Raw genomic sequence first — 12,975 nt, 5'->3', positions numbered from 1 at the left:
ATAGAGGATCCATTCTCCCTCCACTGACTTGTGTGGATGGACTAAGCATTCAGATGCTGCTCCCACCTGCTTCTGCCTTCGCCCAGTCTGTGTCCATCCAGGGAAATCATTTCAAAACCACTCTGTTACTTTGGAACTAATCCTTAACAACTGGTGAGGTTTTTTAATCGCGCTAGTCCAATCAGCAGGAAAGAAGCGTGCCCTAATGATTCTCTAGGGCAAGAAGGAAATGGCTTTATGGGGAGAAAATCTCATGTTCAGAATCAAAGAGTTTCCATAGGACTTAGGTCATCTGTAATAGGACAAACAGGAGACCTGATCTCACTGCTGGGTGAAAAAGTTTTCTACCACCCCTCCCATAGTGTAACAGTTTTCTTTTGTTTGTTTTCCTTCCTATGGTAATAGAAGCCTTTACAGTGGTAATAAAAATATTCAGAGTGCAAGATTATGTCTGCTTCTTACACTGTGATCATTATGCACCTAATCACAATAATAATATATCAGGGTGCTTGTGTTTTTTTCCCCTTTAAAAAAGGAATGGAGGGGAGGGGGGAAAGGTTGGATGATATTCCCTAGAGGGAAATGAATTTCTTTTATCATCTATAGTAGCTTATTTCACATATTCATGACCCTCCTGGTATTTCTTTCTTCCCCCCCACCTCTCTCCCTCCTCCTTATGATGAGCCATAAAAATGACAAAATACATTAGCAAAGTTCTCGGTTTATGCTAAAATGACCATATTCAAAAAATAATAACAGAGACTTGTATCAGCAATGCAAAAGATGCATGAAGTAATTGGGGCTTAATTTGTACACAAACTGTCAAGGCAGTTTTCCTCACGGCCTGCATCTTCTGAATTCATTAGTCTCTAATTAAGGCCAGTTGGGACCAGCAGTTAGAAGGTTAAAGAGGTTCTGACAGCCCTAATCATTGCTCAGGAAGCTGAAAATGTATGCAAAGTCTCGGCAGATGGGGTGAGATCTGCTTCTGCCAAGTGATAACTGTTATTCCTTTGCACCTCCAAAGCTGTCATCCTAATAGGCACATTTTAAATTTATTAATGCTCTAGTTACAATGCATACACAGTCTCTAATGGTATGTCATTCAGAGTATATAAACTGAGCAATTAACGTGTATTACCTGGTAATGGTAAAATTATTTGTTGCCTGTTTGATTTCTTTTTCTTTTTTTTTTTTGGGTGCCTTTCCTTTCCCTTTTTTGGATTTTTTTCCTTTTGTTTTCCTTTTGTTTTTCCATTCAACAGCAGCAGCAGAAAAAAAAGGAGATAAGCAAAGACATGTCTTTGTTCACAGGGTGGGGAGAAAGATGACAAAAAAAAAAGAGAAAGTCTGATTTTCCTGTTTGTTGGCTGACATTCATTTTTTGTTTCTACACAGATAAGCTGGGAAGTAACTTTACTTTGAATCCCTGCTGAGGTGTGATTTAGAACACCCTGCTTTTTACTGTTCCCAAATTTCAGGCTTTACAGGTCCACAGCTAAATGAAATTAAAACAAAGAATTACTCCCCATCGTAAATGGTTCTACCAGGATTATGCACTGATGCAATAAATCAAATTATTTCAATGTACAGTATGGCTGGCCATGAGAGTGAACTGTCACCTGATAGCTCTGCCATATTGTCCAGTTGTTTTCCATCCTACAAGAAGATAAGAAACTTTTGCTATTCAACTAATCACACATCATGAATGCATCTGACCGTATGATGGAGCAATCATCCAGACTCTTCAGGCACAACCCTATGCAAGTCTAGATGGAAAAACGGCCTTCAACTCCCAGCATGCCCACTGTTTTTTGATCTAAACTTGCTTGGGTCCTGTCCTTTGATGTGCAGCTAGTAGTAGCCTACAACTTTGCCACACACCATGGACCAATCTCCAGTTGTAACACTTCTCGTATTTATTTCATTTCTACGTCACCCCATAGCTGCTGCCGTCTGGGTGATCAACAATTTCTAAAGCACAGTGCACAAAAACTTTGTGCGGCATAAAAGCAACACAAAGATTTGACCCAAACTGATTGAGAACAGTGCCATCGAAGTCACTGTTGAAGTGCAGTTGAACATCATGACAGTCCCCAAGGAGAGCCAAGACATGCAGGCTGCTGAATTGATCCATGTTAACAAGCCACTTCCAACACTTTTTTCTCCACTAGGAGCAGCTCTTCAGTATCGCTAATGGGTCTTGTCTTCCGTTTGCAAGTAAGCCACCCCAACTTACTTTATGTTGCTACAGGAAAAGTTCCCAACATTATATTGTCACTAGGAAAATCTGCCCACCTGCAGGAACTATGAGGATTGCAGCTAAGTCTGGTGGGATCAGAGAGGTCTGATGATTGCCTCAATGAGTTCAGTGTCCAAACTCATTGGAAAGTGCTACACTTTGACCCCGTGAGTCTTGACTCCATGACATCACTGATTAAGAACAGCGATAAAAACAGCTATGTTAGACATTCAAATACAAGAGCCCTTAGGCTGGACCTTCACACGCAACACAACGAACTATGAGTGAAATGCTAGAATCCTATAATATAAGGGGCTATGGTACTTCAGTTTGTAGGTAAAAGCAGAAAATGAGAACATCAACAGCAAAGGTCCTCGCCCAGCCAGCTATGCTAGTTTTCTGTGTACGCAGACTTGATGTGTTTGTCTTCAGCACTTACTGGACTATTCAAAGCATTATCCTATTTGCAGCCTGAAGAAAAGTGTTCCTTGCCACATGGGCACCTCAATCCTGTCTCATTCTGAATGTGTACATCTAGCCTTAGAATGAGCCCGGTAGCTTCCAGAGCCCTTGCTGTCTTCCGTGTGTGGTGTCCTTCATTGGGGGATGCCACTGTCTGTAATCCTATTTCGTTTAAAGCTGCTTAATCAAGTGGAAGCCATTTTTTTATTTCTTGAGAATCTATTGTTTACCCTGTAACCAAGATGGGAGGCTCACCCTTAATTATATGCAGCACTTGTGCAAAGGATTTCTTTGTGATGCAAGAACCAGCAGAAAAGGCGGCTCATGGGGTGGAAAGGTTCTAAATCGGAGACTTTCGTCAAAACGGCAAGATTCATAAACAGCAATGATTGGGTGGTATTTCCAAGCAACAGAACAATTAGGCACTCATTGACTTTTAAACAGGGTTTGAACCTATTCCCCTGTTATAAAACTAATTGCTTTCCACTCTATAAAACACTAACAGTGCAAAAATAGCAAAGAAAATTTCAAATAAAGATATGCCAGCTTCAGTTCAGATCTGCTTTGGGAGGCCGTGATCATGTCACACCTTAGTTGGGTGGGTAAAAAGTCATTATCGTTTCTGGTTGCCATTAGGTGGATTCATTTGCTTGCAGCCTAAAAATTACTGGTTAAAGGTGTTGAATCTAAAGATCATGCCAAATTTATTGTCAAGGACTGCCAGAAGAATGCTTTTGCATCTGAAAGGAAGATTTAGAATGCATAGGAAGCAAAATGTACTTAAAGCAAAAAAATTAAGGAGGATCTATCCATAGACCATGAGCAAAACCTGGTTTCTTGATAAGAGAAACAATGTTTTGTGTAGGTTTGCTAGGGAATCTTTTGTTGAGTTTGTCCTGTATTAGTGAAGCTTTTGGGGGGAGAAGTATTTTATATCCTCTCACAATATTTGCACCCTGAAGCAAAATTGCACCTGTCTAGTATAAATCTTATTTGATTCAGTGGAAAGGTTCTGCTTTGACCCAGGTCTCAGTTTCTTCCTTAGGACTTTTCCAGAATTCAGTTTCAATATCACAAAATTTAAAGCCCCTGTTAAAAAATAAATCTTTATCAGGATGAAATCAGGGAAAGGAAAGTCAAACCTCCACTACCCATGTGCTCTGGTTCTGAAAAATAAAACCTAGGGAATGGGTTTCATCAGGTATTACTATTATTACTATTTGCAACAGAATTGACATTGAATGTAATTTTGTAATCTCAATTTTGTGTTTATTGCACTTTAAGTCACTGTGATTTTAAATGCTGGAAGCTACCCTGAAGTGTGCCTAGGCCAGGAGTGGGCATCTTCCTGCCAGCCAGTCTAATCCAGCCTGTGGAGCTCCCCAATCCCACCTGCAGCTGGTTGGGTGTCCTCCATAGGTCCTGCCTGCTGTACTCCTCAAGCACCACTCCTGCCCCAAGCCCCACTCCTGGTCTTGAGGCTACCAGAACCTTGGAGAGGAAGCAGGGAAAGGAATCTTGCTTGTTATTTCTGTTCTGTGGTTGGGGATAACGAGGCGATTCCTTTGCAGGAGCAAAGCTGAGCACTGTGGTGGCTTTTCAGACACTTCCTCCCGCTCCCCTGGTAGGACAGACACTGAATTGCAGGATTATGTGGTCAGGGGGCTTTCTGCTAGGCTCTGTCACAGTTGTATTTGGTCTGGGGATGGAGGGTTCCAAATAGAACCTATAGAACTCAAGGCCAAAATGGTGGGGGTGAGAATAGGGGGAAAGGACATGATCCTGTCTATATAATATGATCCAAGAGAGCCTAACAAAGAACAAGAGTAAGGTAGCTTCACTTTCTGAGGAGGAAGAAAAAAGTCCAGCCTGGAGGCTAATCTGGCCTGTGGACATGCCCATCCGTAGCCTCTCCTCCTCCTGAAGCCCCACTGTGGGGCTCTTGGAGACGTGGGGAGTAATTGAGGGAGGAATCCTTGCTGCTGTCTCTGGTAACAGCAGAGATTCTTCTATGGGTCACTCTCCCTCTAAACTGGAAGGGTGACCCCCACGTTATCTCTGATTACTGTTATGAGATTCCTCCTGCTTGGAATGCCACTCCAGAGTTTCCCCATGGAGTCCCTGGGTGGAGAGCTGGTCCTCTGCCTGGTGTCCTGTCCAGGGGAAGGATGTGCAGAGCAAGTTCTTCCACATATCACTGATCTCAGCTGAAACAGAAATAACCGAAGGAGTGGAGAGCAGCCTGAGCCGGGTGATTGGAAGGGCCCCTGGTAAGCTTTTCCCTCTGGTTAGAAGGTGGACTTGTCAAGCAGTTAATCCTCCCGTCACCCACCTCCCTCCAGCCTGATGTCTTCTGAATAGGGAAAACAGAAACCAAAGTAACACTTTTTGTAGGCAGACAGTCTGCAGCCCTCCAAAGTGCTGAATTACACGCAAAGCTTTGAGTTAACCCAGCTTTGTCTCGGGGATCCTCAAAATCTCTCCCAAGAAGCTTGATTCCATTCAAGATTCGTCCCAAAGCTGATGTACATCGACTGTTAGACACACCTGATTTGGATGTCACAAAAGGGCAGAAAATGTTTACTATTTGATTACTATTGCACAACCAGGGAATGGGGGAGAAACTAGCTGGGTTTGGTGCCTTGAGTGCAAAAATAACTCAGATTGGCTTGCATAGTGTGCATCTTGACTTGTCCTGGGAAGCAGAATGTCTTGGACCAGCCCTCCCTGACTGGGAGATTAACTGGGGGCCATTTAATTATTGGATAATTATTCCAGTTTGTTAAATAGCTTACTGCTAAAAGCACTCAAGGCAATGCCCAATCTGTTACATTTTAAAACAAACAATACAATAAAACACCAATAACCAGAAAAACAAATGGTATTAGCACAGTTAGAAACCATTTTAAAAGAACAGAAGATTCTAAACTATCACAAGCGCCAAAGAGTTTACCCTCCATCTTGATGTTCACAGTAAAGAGACTCAGGATGACTCCTTGAGTAAATGACTCCAAAACGCTTTTGGGCTCTTCAGAAGAGACGTGTACAATTTGTTTTTGTTATGTGTCATCTTGTTGTCTCTGACCTACAGCAACCATATGAATGAGTGCCCTCCAAAATATCCTGTCCTTGACAACCCTGATCAGCTCTTGTAAACTAAGGGCTGCAGCTTCCTTTATGGAATCAGTCTATCTCATAGTTGGCCTTCCTCGTCTTTTTCTGCCTTGACTTCCCTAGCATGACTGGTTTCTCCAGGGAGTCCTTTTGCATTGCTTGACTGCTGACTCGCTTTTAATTGATGGCTGAGCCAAGGCATGCAAAATCTTCTGGAATTTCCATTTCTTCATTCTTGACCATAATGTTGTGAAATGATCCTGTAGCCATGATTTTTATTTTCCTAATGTTTCCCTGCACTCTGGCTTTTGCACTTTCTTCTTTCTGTTTCATCAGGAGTCATTTCAATTAATTGATGCTTTCTGTCAATTATGTGGTATCCTCTACATATCTTAATTTATTAAAATTATGTATGTGTCTGCCTCCAGTTCTCATTCCTTCTTCTCATGATCCTAATCCAGATTTCCTTATATTATGTTCTGCATAGAGATTGAACAGGCAGGGAGATACAGTACACACTTGTCTGAAGCCCTTGCCTGTACAAACTCATTTTGTTTGTCCATGATACAGGTTACATATCAGGACAGTTAAATGCTGAGGCAACCTGTTTCTTTCAGGACCATCCACGAGCCACTCAGTCAAAGATTTGCAAAGATAGTCTATTATGCTTAGCCCATTTTTTTTTCTGAAATTATTTGTTGTGCTCAATTAGCCCAGGAATATTTGCAATAGGATCTTGAGTACCTCTTCCTTTACAGAATCCAACATAAAGGACAGGCATTTCTCACTCTAAATAGTGTAAATTTATTTTTTGCAACACCTTAAGCAACACTTTGTATGCATAGGAAATCAGTGCAATGGTCCTACTGTTGTGGCAGTCCTAAACACAATTTTTTGAAGTGGAAAAGTGCAATTTCCTCCAGGATGCCTGTATAAAAGTTGTTCATTTCTTCTTTCTCAGTATCTGCTGCTGGAGCAGTGACATGAATGGTGGTTATGCTGATAGGTTTTCCAAGAATTCTGACTGATAGGATTCAGTCCAACTTTGCATCATAAGCCCTTGACTGCCTGTGCTACATCTTCTCTTGGTATTATCAATTCCAGAGTAAAATGCCTTGTATTTGTATGACTGAAAGGTCCCATTCCAGTCCACTTTGGTTTGCTCACACCAAGTACTGGGATGGTTAACTGTTCTGCTCCTTGCTTTACACCTCCCAGTTTGCCTTGATTTATGCTTTTCACCTTCCATATTCCAATTGTATATTCTGTGCAGCATCAAACTTTCCTGTTGTTTTTGTGCATGTTAACCACTAGACTTCCTTCCAGCTTTGACTGAGTTGCATCATTGGCAATAGCACTATTCATACTTGTCCTTTGCTCCTTCCCAGTAGCTGACTGAGCACCTTCTGACCTGGGACTCTTATCTTCTGGTATTATCTCTTGTTTCATTTCGGATTGTTTCATCATGGGGTTTTCAAGGTGAGATGTTTCTGAAGTGGTTCACCATTGCTGCCTTCAGTGCAGTACTAACCAGAATCATCTCGCGCATCATTGCCCTTTTCTGTGAAATATCCTCCGCCAATGCTGCCTGTGGCGACCTCTGCTACCCAACAGCTGCAGTTCGGTTGTTTCTCTGCCCCTCCCCCATTAGAAATGCCCGCTCGCTCTGCAGATATGGCCATTACTCGTGAAGATGCATCTGTCTGGTGTCTGCTTTGACTACCTTATCCAGGCTGGCCCTGCTGGGAGACCAGCCCAGTCAGAGAGTCCAGCCTCCTGGCAACCCCGAGAGTCTTGGCTTCCCCGAGACTCTCAAGTCCACTCACCATGTTAGAGTGAGCATGTGCCCATGTGTGTGTGCTAGAAATGAAACTAAATGAAAAAGCAGAAATATAATTAAAATAGGTAGCTTTGTCACCTTGGGACCCAGGCCCTTTCTTAGACGTTTGCTCTGGATCAATTGACGGTGACAGAGTTTAGTTCCGATCTATGAAAGCCCTTCCAGGCTGCGTTTGGCAAGTGGACTCCCACTTAGAGAGCAGGCTGATGGCCCACTAGGCCGTGACCAGGTTTGCATGATGTCCGGCATGGGTAACAGGCAGCGTGCCACTGTTCCTATGGTTCTTGCTGCTGCTGTTGCATTTATATACATGTATGATTCATTTATATCCTGCCTGTTTTCCTCTTGTGAGAAACCCAAGGCAGCTTACAGAGTTCCATTTCATTCTCACAACAACAATCTTGTGAGGTAAGTTAGGCTGGGAGTGAGTGACTGGCCCAAAGTCACTCAGTGAGCTTTATGACCAGTCTGAGTTGCTTAATTTCCCTGCTGGCACAACTTAGCATGGTGTCCAAGCCTGGAAAAGGTTGGCTGCTGCCCTGGCTAAGAAACCGTCCAGAACCCATGGGCTTTTTTAGGGTTTGGGGGCAGCAATGTGAAAAATGGAGAGAAAGACACTCTGTTGGCAGTGTCTGGGTTTTGGGGTTTGTGTTCACACACAATTGCACACATTTGCACTCCCCAAAAGGTCTGAGTTGGCTGTAAAAATGCAAATTCCTCCAGATCACATATCTTTATAGGGTGTTTTAAGCATGTTAAATTATCATTATTATTATCATTAATGTTGCATTTTCGCCTCTCCTTTTCACAAAAATTCTCACAGCAACAACAATAAATGATCTGGAAGCCATGCAGACGTTGTCTGACCTGGGAGAGCCACCCTGCTGTGGAACGGATTCGGGGAAATCCGTTGCAAGTCTGTTGCATGGCTGGCTGAGACATGGTGGGAACTGTAGGACTTTTTCTATCTAAGCATGCATAGGATCAAACCCTTAGACAGACTAAGAAGCTTGATTAATACTAAATGCCTTTAGTTGGGACCCTCACTCCTCTGCGTCTTTGCTGGCTTGGTTAGGAAGGACAGAGGGCTCTGAGATGAGAACCTCACATCCTACGTGCATCTATTCGATAGGATTGCATGCGTAAAGAGCTGAGGAGCACGGCTGGCCATTTGTTTCCTGTGCAGTTTGCAACCCCAATCAAGGTGGTTACAAAGTGACTTCTTTCTAGTTGGGTGTCCTTGCCTGCATAAATTTTGCTCTTGAAAAACTCTCACAATTAGGGATCTTCATATGCTTTTCAGGTTTATTCATCTGATGTGGGAATAAACAGATGCACAACAAAAGTGGACTTTGAGAGTCCTAACACTTACAAAGAGACTCACTACCTATCATTCAAATGTCTGAAAATCTTATCACTCAGGCTACCTTTGAAGGTATACCCTACAGTTGTCAATTTCATTTCTGTGCTTGTTTAGTCTATGCTTATTCAGCCTGCCTCTATTAACGTACATAGGTGAAACAGAAACTTTTCCCCCAACCCCCGATTTTAATAAATGCTGTTGTGAACAATTACTGTGAATGGATGTGCTTTATTGTCATGTCCTTTCATTTGTTCATTCTTTTCCTTTGTCCGTTCGTTTGTTCTTTCTTTCTTCTCTTCCTCTCTGTTGCTTCCCACCCTGCCCCATCTTCTCTTTGTTTTTATTGCATTTCCATGTTTTTCTTTTCTTCTTCTTCTTTTTTTAAGAAATGAAGTCAAGAGCTCCATAACCCAAAACACTTTGGGCAGACAGTATGAGATGAGATGTGGAAGGCCACACTGCCTTGAGTATCGGCATTTAACAATACCTTTCTGGTGATGCAAAGCCTCCTTAAGACAGCCCTGATATCAAATTAAGTCTTCACGTCTCAGTCAAAAATATTTGGAAATGCGGTTATCAGCCATCTCCAGAGCAGTTGCATTGGAATGCAATGGGGCTGCAGTTTGGATATTTTCCTTTGAAATACCACAGGGAGAGTCAATGCTTGACTTCATTTGGGCTGAAGTATGTGCAACTGGCCACTTTGCTAAGGGAAGGCATTGGGCAATATTTCCGAAAAACCCACTGCTCATTGAAGAATTGCTAATTAATTAAAAGCATTTATCCATCCATCAGATCATCAAAAAGCCAGTTATCTGGACCTTATTTTTACTTTAGCTTCACATAGGAATGTTTACATAGAATCAAGATTTCATGTTTTTTAAAAAGTCATTATAACAATTTCTACTGTAAGAACATTCTTGTGTGATTTGTAAAAACTGTTAGGGCAAAATCCTGTGCTGTTAATGAGTCTAGACTGGACTGAGTCCCAGCTACTATCTTGGAAATGTGCCTTCCCTCTGCCCTTGCAGCCAGTGAAGTAAGAACCATGCTGCCTGTGGCTCTGAGGTTGAAAGGCCAATCTCAGAGCCATAGGTGTGTGGACATTGCAGGGGAAGGAAAGGGTGGCTCCCTTATGATACATGCAGTGGTACCTTGGCTCACGAACTTAATCTGTTCCAGGACTCTGGTTGTGACTCAAATTGGTCGTGAGCCAAGTCAAATTTCCTCATAAGGCTCAATGTAAATAAGGTTAATCCGTTCTGTAACTTTTTTTTTTAATCACAAAAATTTGAAGCGGGCACGCTCGGTGGGGGGAAGGCGGGCATGATCACAGGTGCATTAGGGGAGAGGCAGGTGCACTGGGGGAAGGCAGGCGCACTTGCGGGTGTGCTTGGGGTGAGGCGGGTGCACTCAGGGGTGAGGCGGGCGCGATCACAATCATCACCCAATGCGAAGTTCACAATCCAAGGCAAATTTTTTCAGAAATTTCTGTTCGAGACCCGATTTGGTTGTGAACTGAGGTGTTCGTGAGCTGAGGTACCACTGTAATTCCCTGGTGGTGCCTCATCAGTCTTTTTCCTCGGGTGGAGAAGACTTACCTGAAATTGGCTGTCCAAGTCTTTTGCAGGGTAGGAGGGGTACAGAGGTGACCTTGTGCTCCATCCTTCCTTGATAAAGATGAGCTAGGAGGGTTGCGGACAACCATATTGGATTGCCCTGCCCACGAGGAAATTGCCCATCCTGTTACCCCATGTGCTTTCTATAAGACTATATCTATATATTTATCTGAGTGTGTGCTTGGAAGAATTTTGTTAGGGTGAGTTTGCATGATTTCTATTGTGGGATAGTGACAGTGATAGTGACATTTACACTGGTATACAAGACATTTTAGGCCTACACTTGCTAATTAATTCTAAACTTTCCTTCTGTGTTTTGGCTTAGAAAAAAGCAATAAAAATATTAGTATTGCTGCATGTATATTCTTCCGGAAGCTTAAGGTTTCTTAAAGATGCGATTCTTTACCTACTCTCACAGTAACCCTTTTAGATAGATTATGTTGCGAGATTGTGACTGCCTCAAAGTAACCCAGTGAGCATCAGGGCTAGGCCTCAAGCTACATATTACACTAACTGCAAAGTGGGCATCACAGGAGATTGCTTGTTTTAATTCTGGATCAAGGGTATGCAATACTGAGCCTGAGGACACCCATGTTCCTGAGGGCACTCTTCTTTGGGGGTGGGGAGAGGCAGAAGGTTTCCTCCTCTCCTCCTGATCACTGGACAGCTCAATCCAAGTTGCACTTACTTTACAGTGGAGAAGGAGAAGCCTCAGCTACTCATTATGCAATTAAAGTATCATGTAGTTGACTGTACATGGGGCTTTGAACCTGGGTTCTGATATTCTGTATCCATTCTATTCTTCTGTTTTCCACGATAGCCAGAATTGTTCTTCAGGGTCTCCCGGCTTATAGTGTAAAAGCCAGAAGGGCTGTTTTCTGCTTTGTTTGTTAGTTTTTGCCTGAATTATTGTACATTGTCAATTAATTTCTTTTGTTTGTTTTTTGTCTGCTAACACAGAGAAGCAACATTTCTTGCAATAATTGGTTGGAGTGGTTTTCTCCCAAGCAACCAAGGAAAAGCACAATGAGAGCAGCCAGTCTCTAGGAGATGATGCATTCCTAAGAGATGCATTAAAAAGGCAAGATAACTTGTTCCTGCAAACAATTACTTTCTCTTTGAAGTTCTGTGCAGTGACTTGTTTCACAGCATATGGTCCACCACAAAATTAGGGTTGCAATGTGTTATCCATCCGTCAGTACTACTAGAGTCATTTGTTAGAAATCAATGGACAGAGCAATCCTATGGCCCCTAGACAACATCCAGACAGAATTTTTCAGATTCCCTGCTCTGAGGTCAGAAGAGTGTTCCAACCATGAGCTGGGATGCTGTGCTTGGAGTCCTTCCTCTCTTGCAGCTGGTGTAGAACATACAGTGCCAGCTGCCTCTCCAAGATTGTAAGAGCAGCTTTGGAGACAGGATGGAGAAGGGCTTCAGCAGAGCAAAGATGGGAGGAGACAGGGCCTGGCAAGGTATCCTTCCCTCCCCATCCCTGCGCTTTTCCTGCTCTGCATAGGATGTTCAAAATCCTTTGGTTGTAGAGAGTTAGGGAGCCCTATTGGACTGTATCCTGAAAACTTCTTCTAGATTAATCAACCAGCACAAAGTTTTAATCATGATTTTATGAAAACAGGTATTTATAAAATCTGCCAATGATGAGTGACACCTTAAAAAGGACATCCTCTCTTCTGCGTGTGAGAAGAGGGAATGCTTCTTCTAAGTCCAGGGTGGAGAACCCAGAAGTCTGAATGGCCTCGAGGAAGCATGGCAGAGGCCAAATACCAGCATGCATAGAGAAAAGGAAAAGACTCTTCTTTCTCTGGAGTGCAAGTTTTGCAGTTTTAACTGCTCAATTCATGAATTAAAGCCCACAGTCTCAATTGGCAAGATTGGCAATGCTGGCTGAGGATGATGGGAGTTGAAATGCAACACATCCAGACAGATTGGGAATGGTTGCTCTAAGGAGAGATGCTGCTGCCAAAAGTTGGAAACAGCTCCTCCTTCAAAGCATCTAAGCCTTCTGGAAGGAATTCTAATAGCCCTGGGAACATAATTGGTAGGTGTGAGACAAGTGCTTCGAACATTAGCAATTACCTACAGTGATTCCTCGAAGTACATTTCCCTGTTTATACTGTAATGCCTTAATTATAATAAAAACAGACTCACTTTAAACACTTGAACAGTTTTTCCTCAATTGATGACCCGGAGGTTGCTCCCTCTCACAGTCTGGGAGGCAATCCTTGACCCACTTAGTCCAAAGCAGGTCTGCTGAAACCAGAAAGACTGCTGCTACGATCCACACTGTGGGCAGACGGTATGATGCTATGCCCAGTCT

This window comes from Varanus komodoensis, unplaced genomic scaffold (genome assembly GCF_004798865.1).
Source record: "Varanus komodoensis strain SLA01 unplaced genomic scaffold, ASM479886v1 scaffold1, whole genome shotgun sequence".
Taxonomy (NCBI): Eukaryota; Metazoa; Chordata; class Lepidosauria; order Squamata; family Varanidae; genus Varanus; species Varanus komodoensis.
Note: the sequence above shows the minus strand (reverse complement) of the source record.